Raw genomic sequence first — 16,931 nt, forward strand, 5'->3', positions numbered from 1 at the left:
GAAATCAAGTCTGTCTGTAACCGTTCTCTATGTGGCTAGTTGGTTCAGCTGAATAGCTTGATTTTATTGAACTAGGTTTCTAAAGCTAAATTGATTTAATTCCATAGGTTTTCTATTTTCACAACTACTAAGATAACTTTGAACTAATTAATCATTTGAAGTGCAGTTAGCTCACATTTTTCTAAGAACCTGCATTTTTAAGCTGAATGAACTTAAAGTCACTTAATTTATTGATGAGCAGTTGCGTAATATTTTCCTTCTCTGACCTTTGCATATTCATTACTGAAACAATATTTCAAGATTTTAGAATATTCACAAAACAGTATTATACTGAGATGTCCATAGTCCATGAAAATTGCCTTTGCACTTGGAGTAGGTATAAAAAATAAATGACTCCAGCCTATTGCAATTCGATTAAAGAGACAAAATCCCAAATTGTATGTTCATCTTTTATAGACCTGTCTTCTTTCTGCAGAGAGATGTGGCCACAGCATTACATTTGTGGCTGTAGTCTGCAAACCAGCTGCTGGCGCTTTGGTTTTGATGACACCTTCAAAGTCAACCTCAAAGCCACAGTCTATACGGTAGGTTTATTCACTGTCTTATTGCTCTTCTGACCAGTGTTTAGAGAAAGCCTGATATTAGAGCTCTGGATGTGAACTGGGAGGAAATTTTGCTGAGATAGCAAGGCGGCTTATTGCCACTTCCATTGCCACATAATTGCAGTTGTTTACCACAATACTGCAGCTGTTGACAGGGTATGATGGAAGCCAATGTTTAACTCATATATTGAAGACACACAGTGGTTCAGGTCTGGGAAAGATAGATGATTCAAAACCACACTTTTACTGCACTGTCTTTGTGATCTGAATTTTAACCATCAAGGTTTTCCTGGTAGTGAGAAATGAAAGTTTTGACCTTACCGATAATGGTGGGATTTTGTCATCTCTGTGTATAGGGATTCAGCTAACATTCAGCTTTTGTTTTTGCTGACCATTTTGTCAGTCAGTGAAGCAGAAATATCACAGTTAAGTTTTACAAGGAGAATTGTTGAAGAACTACAAATAATCATTTAAGTGCGAGGGTTTATGTGTGCAGTTGTTGCGTTTAGTTTAGCTATGTCAACATCTTGTCTTTGGGAGCACACACACAGAGAGGTGCCAAATAGAAAGTTCATTAAAGTGAAACATATCGTACAGTGAATCTTGAACTCAACATTCAGCTATTTTTTTATATGACATCAAGGTAGTTCACAGTGGTAAATGCAAAATAGGTGAAAATGCTTTGAAAATACAGCCTGGTGTGATGGAGAACAGTTGTGCACCGTGTTTAATTTTGATTCAGTGTTTCAGTTACGCCTGTAAAACTTTTCCTTCTGTTGTGGATACAGTTTAATATAGAATACAAAATATTTCTCATGATAGTAACATTCACTTGCTCCAAAGTTTACTGGGTTTATTCCTTGTGTAGCTCAGAACAAAGGAGCACATTCCCAATTTCTCTCAAGTACTAATTAGGTTTTGAGTAGTAAGTTTGTTTAGTATTTTTCAGAATGTTTGTTGGTCAATGTGGGACACGACTCAGTCATTATGTAAAGAGGTACTGAGCTGAAGGTGGTGCTACAATGCAAGGGGCATCCGACTTCACTGATGATTATAGCTGTCCTCCAAACAGCCACAAGGGGGAGACAGAATATGACCATAGCAACACAGCATACTGTACTTTACACCAGTGTTTCTCAGCTGGTGGGTCGCGACCCAAAAGTGGGTCGCGGGGCCGTTTTTGGTGGGTCGCGAGCCTTTTTCTAAAAAGAGAGAAAAATAAAGATAATCCAATTTAGTGGCGAGTCATTGTAGTTCCCCTCCGCACCCGCAGGGGGTCGTCGTGTCAGCAGCGACCGGTGAGGACACTCGTATTACTGTAGAAGAAACTGCATGTTTTCATAGCAACAGCAGCATGGCTAAACGCAAGTACGACAGCGAGTACATTAAATATGGATTTTCCTACATCGAAGACAAAGGAGTCCAAAAGCACGCATCTGAATAAACTTTTCGAGCGGTTTAGCGACTACTTTCCCGATAAACAACCCGAGGACGACTGGGTGCGCGACCCGTTTGGAATAAACATGGAAAGCATCACGTTGCCTAGCAGCGATGAATGTCACCTGGTGGAGCTATCATTGACCGCACTCTCAGAAAGAAATTCACAGAGGTAAGCCTTTCCCAGTTCTGGTGCAACGATGTGATGAGAGAGTATCCCTCCATTGCTAGTCGAGCTGTAAAAATCCTCCTACCATTCAGCACCACATACCTCTGTGAATGTGGCTTCTCAGCTCTTGTTCAGCTGAAAACAAAATACTGAAATAAACTGAACATTGAGCATGACCTCAGAGTTGCTTTATCATGCATACAGCCAGATTTTGAGACTCTTGTAAAGGCCAAAAAGCATCCTCAGCTAAGCCATTAGAACTTCATGTAGTTCTGCAGTACTTTTATTGTGACTTGTGACTTTTGTTTATTTGTAAGTGCTTAAAAACACACTTTTCTTTCAATATTGCACACTATTTTTTTCCCCAAATATTGGCTTTCGAATATAGTTAAGCCCTTTGAAAAATGTTTTATTGTGTTGACATTTTGAGATTGATCAGAACATTAAGCATTTCTTCACTTTAATAATTTGTTGAATGCACTTCATCAGTTTTCATGTTTTGGACTCTTTTGCACATATTTCTATACATAGTTTCTCCAGCTACAACAGCAATGTTGCAGACTTGTGCAGTATTATGAGAAGCTACTGGTTTTGTTGAATTGCACTTTTTTTGTAGAAAAAAAAATGCATTTTTATATATCCTGAGAACTACTTGAGGCTATTGTTCTACTTGTTTCAAAGTCCTCAGTACTTGAATTAGTATTGCTGCTTGATTTTGAGTTGTTGTGAAGTACTTGAGTTCAGGTTTAAAAGTTTTGTCTTCGAACGCTCAATCAATAAATTGTTGATTTTTGGAGAAACATTGTTTGGGTCACGACTTGTCATTTCAGTTTTATGGTGGGTCCCAGGCCCAGACCAGTTGAGAACCACTGCTTTACACCATAAGCTGCATGTATACCTGCAGAAATGCACCTTGACTGTATTTAATTTCTCTTTCATTGTTTCTCTCTAGCATCTTATTTTTAATCATACGGCAGGGAAGTTGTCATTGTTGCACTGTAGCAAATTGAAACATAAGATTTTAAAGTTTAAGTTCATTTTGGAATAAAAGAGATATAGGAAGACATTTCATCTCAGGAAGTAATAATGTAGTCATAAGAAGCTTTCACACTGTGGCTGGTGTGATTAATGAGTCAAAACAACTGAGTGGCCTCATTCTACCCAGAGAGAAGCTCCAGCGCTGCGTTCTGCAGCTGTGGCAACAGGAGTGCTTATGTTTCTTAGATAAAAGATGCCTCCAGTGGAAAGAAAAAAAAAAAACAGTTCAGGTTTCAAGGAAACTGCCAAAGTTCTACTTAGAAAAGATAATGGAATGCTGAAGATTTTTAATGTTATTCTCTTCTTATAGATTAGAATCTTTGGCACACTAGCATTTTCCAAATTACTGGGGGATTTCATGTTACTTCTAAACTGAAAAAAGTAGCTTTACATTCCCAGAAACACTACAGCTGCAACAATTATATTAATACTCAAATAATAATTAACAAATGTTCCTGCAGGTTTGTCTCAAGCTTTTCCCCACTAACATATTTTGCAGTGGCAAGCTACAGGTTTATCTTAGCAACCTAAAAACCCAGCACAGATATCCATTACATATGAGATTTATATTGATCAAAACCATTTTGCTCACAATTAAACTTGCATGAATGATTGATTAAAAAACAACTGCGCTCTAACTATAAAAATTGTAATTCACTCAAAAAAATTTGTAGTAGTCCTCCTAGCATCATAAAGCTGTAGGAACTGTAACCACATACACCAGGATACACTGTTTATAATAAGCATCACACATTGTGTGTTCATCTATAATGCTGTTCCACAAAGATAATTTTGAGTCAGGTATTCCTGGAGGCTAATAGGGGAAATCCAATATGAAGTAAAATCTGTCCTGGTGCTTGTCAATATGGATAAGAAGAAATTGATTTTTTTTTCCAACTATAGATGAGACCAATGTTCCCTGTAATTTTTCCCGAGTCTGAGCAAACACACAAACTCCCTGAGCATCCCTTGGACCACTGTGAGCAACATCAGACGTGTGCACTGTGGTCACACCAGCATCACATCCATTCAAGTTACATGGTTCATTAAAAGAATCAAATTACAGCATTTACATTTCTGTTAAAACACTTTGTCAACAGGAGCCAGTTGAAGGCTGCAGTGATTTTAGTGACACTACAATGTATGAGTGAAGTTATTGAATATTTGTCTCTCTTCACTGTTGCAGTGGTTTTGCAAATTGCAGACGGACCCTGTTCACTCCATAGACACCATGTTATTCCTGTAGCTTGAAAGACAGCTACTTTTGATAAAACTGGGCTTGTAGCACATTGTCTGCCTTGCAACAATGGGAAAGAGGCACCATTTATATTTTGACAACCTATATCTAACGAGTTATTGATGCTGGAAGTCCGAATCTGTGAATATCTTTCCAACTTTACTGAACTTGGGGCCACTACCACCTAAGGAGTGATATATTTAATTCTGAAAAAAGCATTTAGCCATACTTAAAGCTTTAAGTGCTTTATTAACACGGAACTAAAAATTTTGTATTGTTTTATTATCACAGGTTCTGTCTGAAAAGAGGTGGCATCATTTTAAACGGTGAAATCAAACTAATAAAATGTAATGACCAACCAGTGAGCAATACTGGATTCTGCAAAAATATAAACAACTTTTAAAAAAAAAAAATCTAAATCTTATCTTAACACAGTTAATGTATTAACTTATTTTTGTGTGTATGCATGTATTTATTGATTTATTTAGTACTGTTAACATATCAGAGTTCTGAGTGAGTTTTTCTTAAGCTAGGCAAAGGCCATTTATTGATTACATATAGACTCTTAAATGTTTATTAAAAACTAAAAAGCATTAAAAAAAAAAACAACTTAGGCATTTATTGAGTCACTAAAATACTGTAGAGTACAGACCACATCAGCATGATTATAAGCATCCTCTGGTAAATTAACAACCAGATACTGATGTCTCTCACCATATGGACTTCAGGAGATGACTGGGGGATGATAAACTGTGACCTACTGGTTGGGTTCTCTCTGTTCTAATGTTTCTTACATGTTTGTCCCCTGACAGCAGGGTCCTAATGTTTTTTGAGCAACACACCATACTATGACATTTTTACAATGATGGTTCTACTATGAAACCAGTTTGACATGTTCAGGTGTTCTTTGTGTGAAAACTCAGAGATTTCAGGTATCAGAAGGTGGTTTTCAACTTTCTTTGTTAACTTTCTGCCTCAACTTTAAACTAAATTTCCTTCACTAACCCAGCCCTCTGGACTTCCAGTAAGCTGTGTTCCTATTGGCTGTCCAGGTGGCTGCTTGGTGTTATCAGGAACACCTGAGCAGCTGGTGTTATCAGGAACACCTGAGCAGCTCAGTGTCTTCCTGATTTATGTAGCTGCAGACAAACATTTCCCCTGTTTCTCTTCACCAGTGAACCGGGTTTGGCTCCATTGCTTTAGTTGGTTCTTTAGGCGTTGGCTTGCAGCTTCCAGCAGTAAAATCATCTTTAATGTGTTTCTTGGTGTGTTTTAGGGCTTTGTACTGGATAGTTGTCTTGGTAAAGATGGTTCTTTAGCCACAGTTAGTACATGGTGCTAATGTGTGCAGTGATTAGTGGATTTGGTACAGCTGAGTTGTGTCTTTATCTTGGCTGTAGTGAGTCTTTAGAGGTTTTTGGTCAGACACATTCTGTATTGTTGTTTGAGAACCAGCGTTGGTTGTCCAGAAGGTAAGAGTTCCTGTTCTGATTCTCTGTTCTCAGAGGTTCTCTGGTAGGCTGCAGGAGACTTTAGCGTTTGGGTTTTGCTAGTTTGGTTTTTGTATAGTTTCATTTGGACGACTATCTTGAGGCCCCTCCATGTGGTTTAGTGAGGTTTTCTGTAACAGTTCTACAAAGCAACCTGCAGCAGAACAGACTTTGAGAGTTTTTAGGAAGTTCTGGAGACCAGACTTTAGAGCAGCAGAAACATTTGTCAGCAGTTTGAGCAGGAGAAGGTGAGCTTCAGAGTAGAAATGAGACGGAAACCTTCTTGACCCGTGTGGTGAGGTCCTGTACCAAGAGTTTGAGCAGGTTGTGAAGAGTCTGTAGTTCTTTGGTCTGAAAGCACAAGAAGAGTCAACTCATTAAAGGAGAAAACAGGAGATATTGTTGGTTCTTCTGTCGCTCTGCAGTTTCCTTAGACTGAATATCAAATTTATATTTTAAATGATTTCCCATGTGAGCCCAAGAAGACTTCAATAAACTCCCTCCATCCCCTGGACACAACATATTTTATTACCATGTTAAATCTTTTTTTTTTAATGTTTTTGAGATTTAATCATAGTTTCAGCATAATTTTTTTTCTCTTTGCTTGTTTAGTTTTGTCATCTGTGTAAAAGGTGCTAAACAAATAAAGTTGAATTGATAAACTGAATAATTGACTAACTCATGATTGTGACAACAGAAGTATTTTCATTGTGATTTAAGGGTTTGTTTCATTTTTAAGGTTGGGGTTAAAATCTTGACAGAAAAAAAGATTAAAGAAATAAACTACATTCAAAAATAGCAATTAAAGGAAAAAGCATTTAATACAATAAAACTTTTAAAAAGTTTTATTAAAAAGATTTAAGAAATTTAAGATGTAATTTTCTAATTAAACATTTATTTTTTTAATTAAATGTTTTGTCTTTTTAAAGGTTTAATAATATAATTAAATGTTTTGCATTTTTTTTAAATGTTTAATATTCTTCTTGTTTAATTGTATTTTTTAAATGTTTAATTATTGAAAATATTTTATCTGTAACTTTGAATATTTGTATTTTAAAAATTTTGTTTAATTTCATAATGACATGTATTGTATCTTGTTGAATTATCTAATTCAATATTTTGTCTGTTTAATAGAATTTAATTGTATTTAATGTTTAACTCTATTAAACAAATGTTAAAAAGACAAAACATTTAATTAAAAAATTAAATGTTTAATTAGAAAATTACATCTTAAAGACAATAAAACTTCAAATAGGAATTAAACAGAAAATACAATGAAGCATTTAAAAAGAAAACTAAACATTAAAAGGTGGTATATGTACATATAATTTAATTGTATTTAATGTTTAACTATTAAACAGACAAAATATTAAATTAGATAATTCAACAAGATACAATACATGTCATTATGAAATTAAACAAAATTTTTAAAATACAAATATTCAGTTACAGATAAAATATTTTCGATAATTAAACATTTAAAAAATACAATTAAACAAGAATATTAAACATTTTTTAAAAATGCAAAACATTTAATTTGATTATTACACCTTTAAAAAGACAAAACATTTAATTAAAAAATTAAATGTTTAATTAGAAAATTACACCTTAAAGACAATAGAACTTCAAATAGGAATTAAACAGAAAATACAATGAAGCATTTAAAAAGAAAATTAAACATTAAAAGGTGGTAAAACATTTAAAAAGAAAAACCTTAAAGATTTAATCGAAACATTAAATATTGGGAAAGGAAAAAACCTCAACCAAGCCGATAAAACATTTGAAAAAACAATTAAACATTAAAAAGACAAAACATTTGGAAATTAAATCAGACATTAGAAAAGAATAAAAGGTGAGCAAAGAGTAAAACTAAACGTTTAAGAAGAATCAAACTAAAGACAAAACTTTTGAAAAGACACCAGTTAGACTTTAGAAGATCAAATTAAACAGAAGAGACAAAACGATCAAAAAGAGCAAAAACAGATAAAAGTCAAAGCGTTTTCTAGTCTGAAACGAAAACATCAAGTTATTTCTTCAAACATTTCCTCTTTCTATGTTCTTGGTTTGATTGTGGACAGATTTACTAAGAACTCATTTCAGAAAACTGCTTTCCAGATAAAGTCTGCTAGTAGTTGAAGGCATTTATCAAACTAATGTTACCTTCTGATCTCCACAAACTTTACTGTTCAGTGAAGAGAATCAAAGTTTGTCGAGGATTTCTAAAAAACCCACAGGTGAAGGTCTGAGAAGAACTCAGATGGATGGTCTAAATGTGATATCAAGACTCATGGTCACAAGTTTTAAGGCTTCTGTTAACCAGAAAGTTCAAACTAACAGAGAAGTACTGAGAAACTTTTAAAATTTCAGTCCTCAGACTGTCTGAAGGTTCAAACTAACAGAGAACTACTCAGGAACTGAGAAGATTTCAGTCCTCAGACTGTCTGAATGTTCAAACTAACAGAGAACTACTGTGGGACTTAGAAAATTTCAGCCCTCAGACTGTGTGAAAGCTCAGGTCCTGAGGACTCGGGAGGTGTGGAGGCTTTGGAAAGTCTTGGAACTGAGGGTTCAACCCTCCAGCACAAAGGCTGAAGCCCAACCTCCTGAGAAAAACGGTCGAGTCGAGACTCATGTTAAAAAAAAACTCGAAAACGACAAAAAATAGATGATAAATGCGCAAAAAAAAGAAAAATTAGTATCTGAGCGAGTAGCTCAGGAGGATAAGAAGAGGACTACCAACTGGAAGGTCGCAGGTTCAAGACCCACGACCGGCAGTTTTCTTTGTTTGTCTTTGTCAGGATTTTGAGAAAATTTAAGAAGTGTCTGGTCTTGAACCAGCGACCTGCAGCTCCATAGGCAAATCCTTAACTCACTGAGCTACAGATCAGATAAAAAGAAATAATTTCGTCGTCCCTTTGACATCGTAGTTTCTGAAGTGACCACATGGGTGGAGCCAAGGCGGAGTCTGGGTGGAGTCAGGGCGGAGAGTAGGCGGGGAGGTGGGTGGCGGCCTCCCCCCTCTACTCCCCCACCTCCCCCCACCACCCACCACACCTTCCCCCGCCCGACGAGTTCTTCGAGTCTCCACGAGTTCTTCGAGTCTCCATGGGTTTTCCCGAGTTTCTGGAGTTTTCACGAGGTCAGAGGCAGAACAAGTTGTCATGAAGAGGTGTTGAAGTCGGCCAGGATGGACTGACTTTTTACAGCGACTAGAAGGAAGACGACTAGAAGAGCAGGTCTTTAACCAGCATCCGTAAAATCCATGGAGTCGCTCCAGAGAAATGAAGGGAGGTCAACTTTTATCAACCTCCATCCAGATGTTCAACTTGATATCTTTACTTTGACATTTTTAGCACCACAAACCTTTAGTATCACACTTTATTATCATTTATTAGGACTTTAATGGAATCCACCATCAGATTTAGTTTTTGTTGACAAACTTTATTCTTGTCATCGTGGGACTGCAGTATTTAAAACTGTTCCTTCTATTTGATCTCATGCTTATTAGTTTTAGTGGAGAAAGTTATTTTAGTTGTCGATTAGTCTCTTAAAAACCAAATAATAAATTGGATTAGTCAAGAGGTTTAAATTTCTTACTTTGTCATATTTTAAATATGACAAAAAATATAAAAATGAAGTGTCTTGAGACAATTTGACCTGTATTTGGTGTTATATAAATAAAATTGAATTCAAATTGTATGTATCTTGTAATGTTGGAGTAATTCAGCCATATATGTTGGAAAACACATTTTCTTTGTCCATTAATCTGTTGATTGTTTTCTCCAGTAATTCATTTCTTGTTTTGGTTTATAAAATGTCAGACCCAAATATATTCAGTTTACTGTCATAAAAACCAAAAAGATTTACATTCATGATGCAGGAATCAGGCAGTTTTTCACTTTTTATCTTAGTTTAGTCAGAAAGATAGTTGATAATGTGTGAATTGTTGCAGCTTGTGAGCCGTAGAAGATTTTAATCTTTGGAGCCGAGTGTCAAAAAACATTTAGAAAACAACATCAACAAAACACTCAACAAAGATTTGAACATCATTAAAGGGAAATCCAACTTTTGCATGACAATGTCTAATTAAAGGACATTTATTTCCAACGTAAATGTGTGATATTCATCATCTGGAGCTTTCTCTTCACATCGTCTTCCACCTGGACTGGTTTGGTCGGGAGCATGTGCAACAAACATTTGAAAAACTGCACTTTAACATCAATGAATGACACTGAAGTTTAATCTCTACATAAATGAGACTGAGTCTGGATGTGCTGCTCTGTCATTAACTCCTAAGTTTAGGGAAAGTTCAAACAAAAGAGGACAGTTCAGAGAAGACTTGAGAATGAACTTATTTTGAACAAACATCTCAGACTTTCTGAGCTTCAGCACCTCTAGCAAGATATTTTAACAACAAGCAACTCAAGAGATCCAGAAGTTGGAGAGAGTTAGCTTTAGCTGAGCCAAAGAACATGTGGGACGCTAACCTAGCAAACATTTCAGACTTTTCTCTGTGAATTCTGAGAAATAATTTCCTATTTAATGACAGAGCTACACATCTTAACTCAGTCTCATTAAAACAGACTCTAACTCAGTGTCATCCATCCATATTAAAGTGCAGTTACCCAAAATGTTTGTTGCATGAGCTCCAACGAAACCTGTCCAGGTAGAAGGCCACTTTGACAAACAGGAAGTGGACGATTCCAAGCAGATTTATAGAAGGGGGAACCGGACTGTACTAAGTGTGGTCGAGTACAGAGGGGTGTTTTGTGGGTTTTTAAGGCTGATAATGATTATTAGTGAGACATTTGAAGTAGATAATCATTTGCAGTAAATGAAAGTATTTAAAATCTTGGAGTTAAACTTAGAAGAACATAAACGCTAACAGGAAACTTTGTTGATACGTTTTTGTTTTGTTTACAGATGTTAAGTTAAAGGAGTTTTATTCTTGACGTATAACCAATCAAATCACTCCAGAAGACAGAGCGACCACAGGTAGATTAAGGTTCAGAGCCAAAGTAGCGCCATTTTTAAATGTATTTATTACCGTAAATCAGTAAAAAATAAAATACTGATAATCAGTAAATCAGTCAGCCCACAATTACTACAATTCTACAATGTATGTCTCTTTCCTTTGACTTGTTATTTGTACAATATACGATGTATATGATGGCGTTTTTTCATACCAAAGGCTATACTATGATGTTTTCTAAGAGACATACTCTGTTTGTTCTGGCTCTGGGCTGCTGCACTCCTCCTCTGTTGTTTTCTGGATTGTACTCAGCTGCATGCCTTCGTCCACCCGGCCTCCGTTGACTCGTCCCGCCTGCCGTCTCTGGAGCTGAAGCTGGATTGGAACAGACCAAAGTACAGTCCAATCACGATGCCAGCTGCCTCTCAAAAGGCTCCTTCATCTGGCAGGTGGCGGCACTTCTTCTGAGGGGAAGCTGAGCTGGCCCGGCAGAACTTTGGAGATGTGTTCCAGTGGTTGGTGGATGTGTGGGGAGATAGAGAGGGACCTTTGAATTGTTCAGAAAGGAAAACAGGGAACCCATTGGTAGTTTTAGTTTAGGGTGCTACTGCGGTGAATTTTTGGGCTTGAAGAGGTGAACATGAAGAGTTTTTTTTCGTATTGATTATCTTTTACTTTGTTCCTGGTTGGAATGCCCATCAAAGTCAACATGAAGTTCACTTTTAGTTCTGTTTATTTATTTTTATTTTACTAACACCCATTTGTTTTTAACCCCCTCACATGTTGTGTTGTTGTAAACTTCCTCTTTCAAATAAATTCTCATCTAACCCTCTGGAAACCAGCGTTTGAACTGTTTTTGTGTTGCTCCTCACCTACTGACAGCTGTGGACTAAAGGCTATGCTCTGACGTTTTTAGAGCGACATGCTATACTATGATGTTTGTTGGGCGACACGCTATACTATAGGCTTTTTTAATTGACATATTACTGTGACCTTTTTTTTTTTTTTTTTTTAAGCAACATATAAGAATTCGAACAGTTTTAAAAGTTACTATACTTTTACTTGTGCAATGAAATTATTATTCCATGGTATTTTTTAGATGACATTTTATACTCTGATGTTTTCTTGAATTACATACTATTTTGACAATATACTGCACTATGACATTTTTGAACCACATATCATACATGACAATTTTAGGCAACATCCTATCATTTTGTGCTTTTTGAACCACATAATAATCTATGTTTTGTTTTTTTTTCTGGCCAACATGCTGTACTATGAACTACAGGCCATACTATGTTATTCTTGAGTAAAGCATACTATACTTTGACATTTTCTGACCTACATCCTATACTATGGCGTTATACACAGAGTGCTTTGGTTACATGTTGATTTATAATCTAGATTTTTTTCTGTTTTGTTTTTTGACAGGATTACCACAGACCTGACTGTGAACACCGTTGACACCCACCTGAGGGAGACGCTGCCTAAGATCTCAAGGCTGCTTGGTCGTGGTCTTTCTGGCACGTACTCTTCCAAGATGAGCCGGGAAGTTAAACACTGATGGAATGACACCAGGTCTAAGCCGACAAACTTCCAATTCCTCCTCAACCCATAGTCTCTGGGAAACCTACATGGAGTAAGAAAAGTAGACAGAGAAGTAATTAAGTCTGTACACAACATATTAAAAAGAAATCATGCTAATAAATTAAGTACAAAGAACCGAATTCGCCAATATACTGGAGACCAGAGCTATTTAATTTGATAAGTATAACCTTGTTTAGTAATATTTCAATTATTTGAGAGCAGTCCTAAAGAACTGCCTGTAATCCCAATCATAAAATTGGTTTGGAAGAAGAACATAGATGGTAATCTGGATATACATGAGTTAGGCTTTATAAGTACTATTGGTTGTATTGGTGGTAGTAATAGCAATGTGACTACTACTAGTAGTGGTAGTACATTAACTACTGCTGCTGATACTGGCACTGCTACTACAATTTGTAATATTATTACAAATGCTGATACTACTTCTACGACTGTAACAGCTGTTTATACTACTACTGCTGCTTGTACTTTTAGTATTACTACTACTGCTTGTACAACTATACTACAGCTACTATTAATCGTCTGGTATTTGGTTGTCAAGCTGTTAGCTCGCCTTAGCGTTTTGCTAGTGGCTAACTAGTTAGCTCTCATAGACTGGAAGCTCTCAACAAGATTTCATAATGAAAAAAGAGCCAAAAACTATTCTTACCTATGAAAAGTCATTCCAAGTTTCCTTGTCTCAATCGTACGACGTAGTGTGTAATTGTATGCAGCACAGTGAGACGGCATACTTGTTTCTGTTTTCACGCCGTCTACATCAACGGAATGCACTGAAACTTTGCCCCACTAGCTTAGCCTCGCTGTAGCCGCAGCTGAAGGGGGCGTGTCCTATCTACTCATTCATATCTATTAGAACAACTGTGGCTGTACATAAGGACGCCTGTCAATGACGTTGATTAGCTGCGTAAATACCATTATATACAGTCTATGGTAAATACGTATGTGAATCGCATCATTGGCTGCAGCAGCCAGTCACTGGTCAGTCACTGACTCACATTGAAAAATACCACAGAATGAATTGTTACGTGTTTATTTTATTTACAATTTAGGTTGGATTTTTTTTTTGTGCGCAGCGCAGATTTTCTGTGCGTGGAGACCGTGTCAGCAGTGCGCAATTGCACACGCGCGCAGCTTAGAGGGAACGGTGGATGAGACCGTTTTTTTTTCTTTTTTATCAAACCAGATCCTCACATTTGATATTCTCTGCAGTTGAGCTGACAGCATGTCCCTAATTGGGTTCCACATCAATGCCACAGACGCTGTTGGGTAAATGAGTCTCCCCCGCTCTCTAATCTCTATAGAAAGGGAAAATAGGAGTGAGGGTACCTGTTCCCCCGCCTCTGTCTCCTCTCTTTTCTCATGTTAATGAGGGTGCGGTCCTCAATCCCGGGCACCATCTGCCCTTCCTCAGGGTTTGGGTCCCAAGCTCTCCAGACGTGTCCAATTGTTTGTGTGTGTCCAAGCAGAAAGTGGTGAGTACACACGGTTCTTGGTGCCCAATAGGGTCCTCCATCAAGAGCACGAGCCTGCTGTTCATTAGCCTACATGTGACAGAGGGAGGGGACTGCTCGCGTGGCCCTGTGTTCAGGAACATCAGGGGCCAACCACCGTTTGTTCTGTGTGTTTTTATTTCATATGTGATGTCACTGTAAGTAACCGTTGGCTGAGGGGTGCTGCGACAGGTCAACATGCTTTTAAAAGTGTGTTTATCGTAAGCACATTATATCACAGATAGTGTTGCTGGTTGGCTTTTGATGGAAAAGCAACGCTTAATTCATTCAAGTTTTGTTAAAATATAATCATAATGTGTGGTGGATAGGTGGACAAAGGAAAAGAGTTTATGTTAAACTTGAATGAAACAGCAGTACACAAAAATAAAATTGTACAAGCACACAAACAGTGAAAAACAAGATGTCTATCAGTGTAATAAGAGAAAAAAGTAGTTTTCAGGGGTCATATCCTTCAGTTTATTGTTCCTACTCTGAACCAGAGGAAGTGGATGTGGGGCCTTTCTTGAGCTAATTAGTAAAGCTTTGGTGACATGCATCTTCCCCACTGAGCTTGGTCAAAATTGTGTGTCTGAGATATGACAGATGGATGAATGAATTAAAGAATGGAGACCAAACTGCCCTTTCTCAAGTTCATTATTGTGGGGGGACAATAAAATGACAGATGAAAATGTCATCTGAAATTTCGGGAAGAATAATTGCAAACGTGCCATGATAACCTTTGATATTATTATTCTGAAGAAACTGAAAGATTGAGAGTTAAATCAAAGTGGCAAATAGTCAAAGTCAGATTAGGTAAATTAGGTTCAAAATATGCTCCCTAGGACCTGTGAGCACATGCTGTTGAATTTTAACTAAAACCAAAAGTGTTTTGCCTTCACACAATACCCCACAAGGACACTTGAAAATACCCCTTGTTTGCAATTTCATGAAAAAGTGCTCATCTCAACTTGTGCAGCTGAGGTGTGTGCACTCTTTCTGACTCATCTGGGAATCCTCATGTGAACCGACAAGGTACCAGTTAAGCGACGCAACATTGTCAAGCAGATTACGACTTTCCATCGAGCCTGCCCTCTTCATTTTCAAAGCTACATGCTGCTGGCTGCATTGAGATTAGTTATTGAACTGTCCAAGCAAAGGGAAACAAGGCCGCTTCAGAGCCACAGTACACAATAAGCCAGCTGTCAGTGGGAGGGGTTTGCTCAGACCAGTGTTGTCATGGATAGTACTTTTGTGTTGTGTTGCCCTTTGAGAGCTGATAGGTGCTACTATTCGAAGCTGCCATGCACTGATTAATATTGACACAAGGCTTGATTGAGGACAGACAAGTGAGCAGAGTTAAAGAGTACAGCAGGGTTTATTTAACATAGAAATGTCAGTAAAAGGTGAAAGGAAAATGGATAGTCTGTGCTTTGTGAATATGGAGGAGGGGAGACGTGTAAAGTGTATGTTCATCCAGAATTGGTAAAATTAGGCTAAAGTAATTCACCACAAACAAGACAAGAAAGTACAGGCTGATTTGAGGCATTGTCCAGGAAACATTCATGTTCAAAGATGTTGAATTGTGCTACATGTTGTACAGACATTGCTGCTGATTACTGGCTCGGCCTATCCTTTTAATACTCATGTTACAACTGAATAATAGAGCTTATGTTTCTAAGCACACACAAACAAAACCCTTCTCACTAATCCCCAGAGGTCACTGATTTGCCTCCTCACACCTGTTTTACATTCAGAAATGTGTTCCTGAGCATCTTCTTCAAAAGCAGAGCTGGTGTCCTTGCAGAGCATTTTAGAGTGATTTCACTTTGCTATACTGCATTTAAACATGTGTTGTTTTGCTGCACTAATAGTGACATAATATAGAACCAGGGATGTTTAGGTGTATAATTGTTATTCACAGTCTTGCATATATCAACGCGGATGACATTTTAGAACTGCATGATAAACAGATCCATACCAACATGCCATATTATTAGATGTTAATATGACCTTTAGGCAGTTCATTTGTATGATTTATTTAGTAATTGCTTAGAACATTTCATCAGCCTGTCGTATTTTCACACTCAGTTTGCTAAACATCATATTTACATTTGCTAACCTCCACTGACTTTGTTTCACACCATTATAGCATCAAACAGATGGGAGCTGCCTCGTTTTAAAGTCCAAGATAATTTAAGTGTAAGATGGATTTGTATATTGTAGATTCCACTGTCACACAAATGCCATAATAAAAATCCCCAAATCCCCTGTAAGACCAGATTTACCAGACTGTGTTAGAGTCCAGAGGTTATAGCATGTTGAATGGTAAAAGTTGCACTGTAATGGCCAAAATACAAGCCAAATGTTCCACGGCAGGATGAGACTATGTAACAGTTATGAAATGTGTTTCTGTAATTTTGGTTAGATTGAATAATTTCCGTGGACAGCTGAGTAAATAGATAAACTAGGAAATGTGTGTATTTTTTCAGGATGATACTACTACTCTGAGTGCAAAATAAATATGTAATGGTAATATCTCTGAACATCTTATTTTATCAGCACAACATTTGCATTACAGGTCATTACATATGCGGGGAAACTGCTATAGTCAATTCACACTAATCACATCATCCTAGTCTTGCAGTGAGTGCAGACTATGATAATGCAAAATGTCAATAAGACCCCCCTCTGTACACATAACACACACACACCTCCCCCATTGTTGGAAGCCACAGATGAACAGTGTGAGGATGAAGGAGTTGTGTTTGATGGCACAAACTAGCATTCATGATCCAAAACCTACACCGGTGTGACAGTAAATTCTCCCTCTTACCCCTAGTGTCCTGTTTGAAAAAGCAGGTTGAAACATGTAACATAGCCTACAT

The 16,931-nt window shown here is 37.2% G+C and overlaps 1 long non-coding RNA gene across 1 annotated transcript; it reads left to right on the forward strand.

Moving 5' to 3' along the window:
- Positions 1 to 1,419: 1,419 nt before the first annotated feature.
- On the forward strand, positions 1,420 to 16,579 carry LOC129350550 (uncharacterized). The gene is made up of 2 exons (XR_008603988.1): positions 1,420 to 2,211; positions 12,380 to 16,579. It is a non-coding gene; the product is annotated as an uncharacterized LOC129350550 (long non-coding RNA).
- Positions 16,580 to 16,931: the final 352 nt, after the last annotated feature.

The sequence above is a fragment of the Amphiprion ocellaris genome, chromosome 14, assembly GCF_022539595.1.
Source record: "Amphiprion ocellaris isolate individual 3 ecotype Okinawa chromosome 14, ASM2253959v1, whole genome shotgun sequence".
Lineage (NCBI taxonomy): Eukaryota > Metazoa > Chordata > Actinopteri > Pomacentridae > Amphiprion > Amphiprion ocellaris.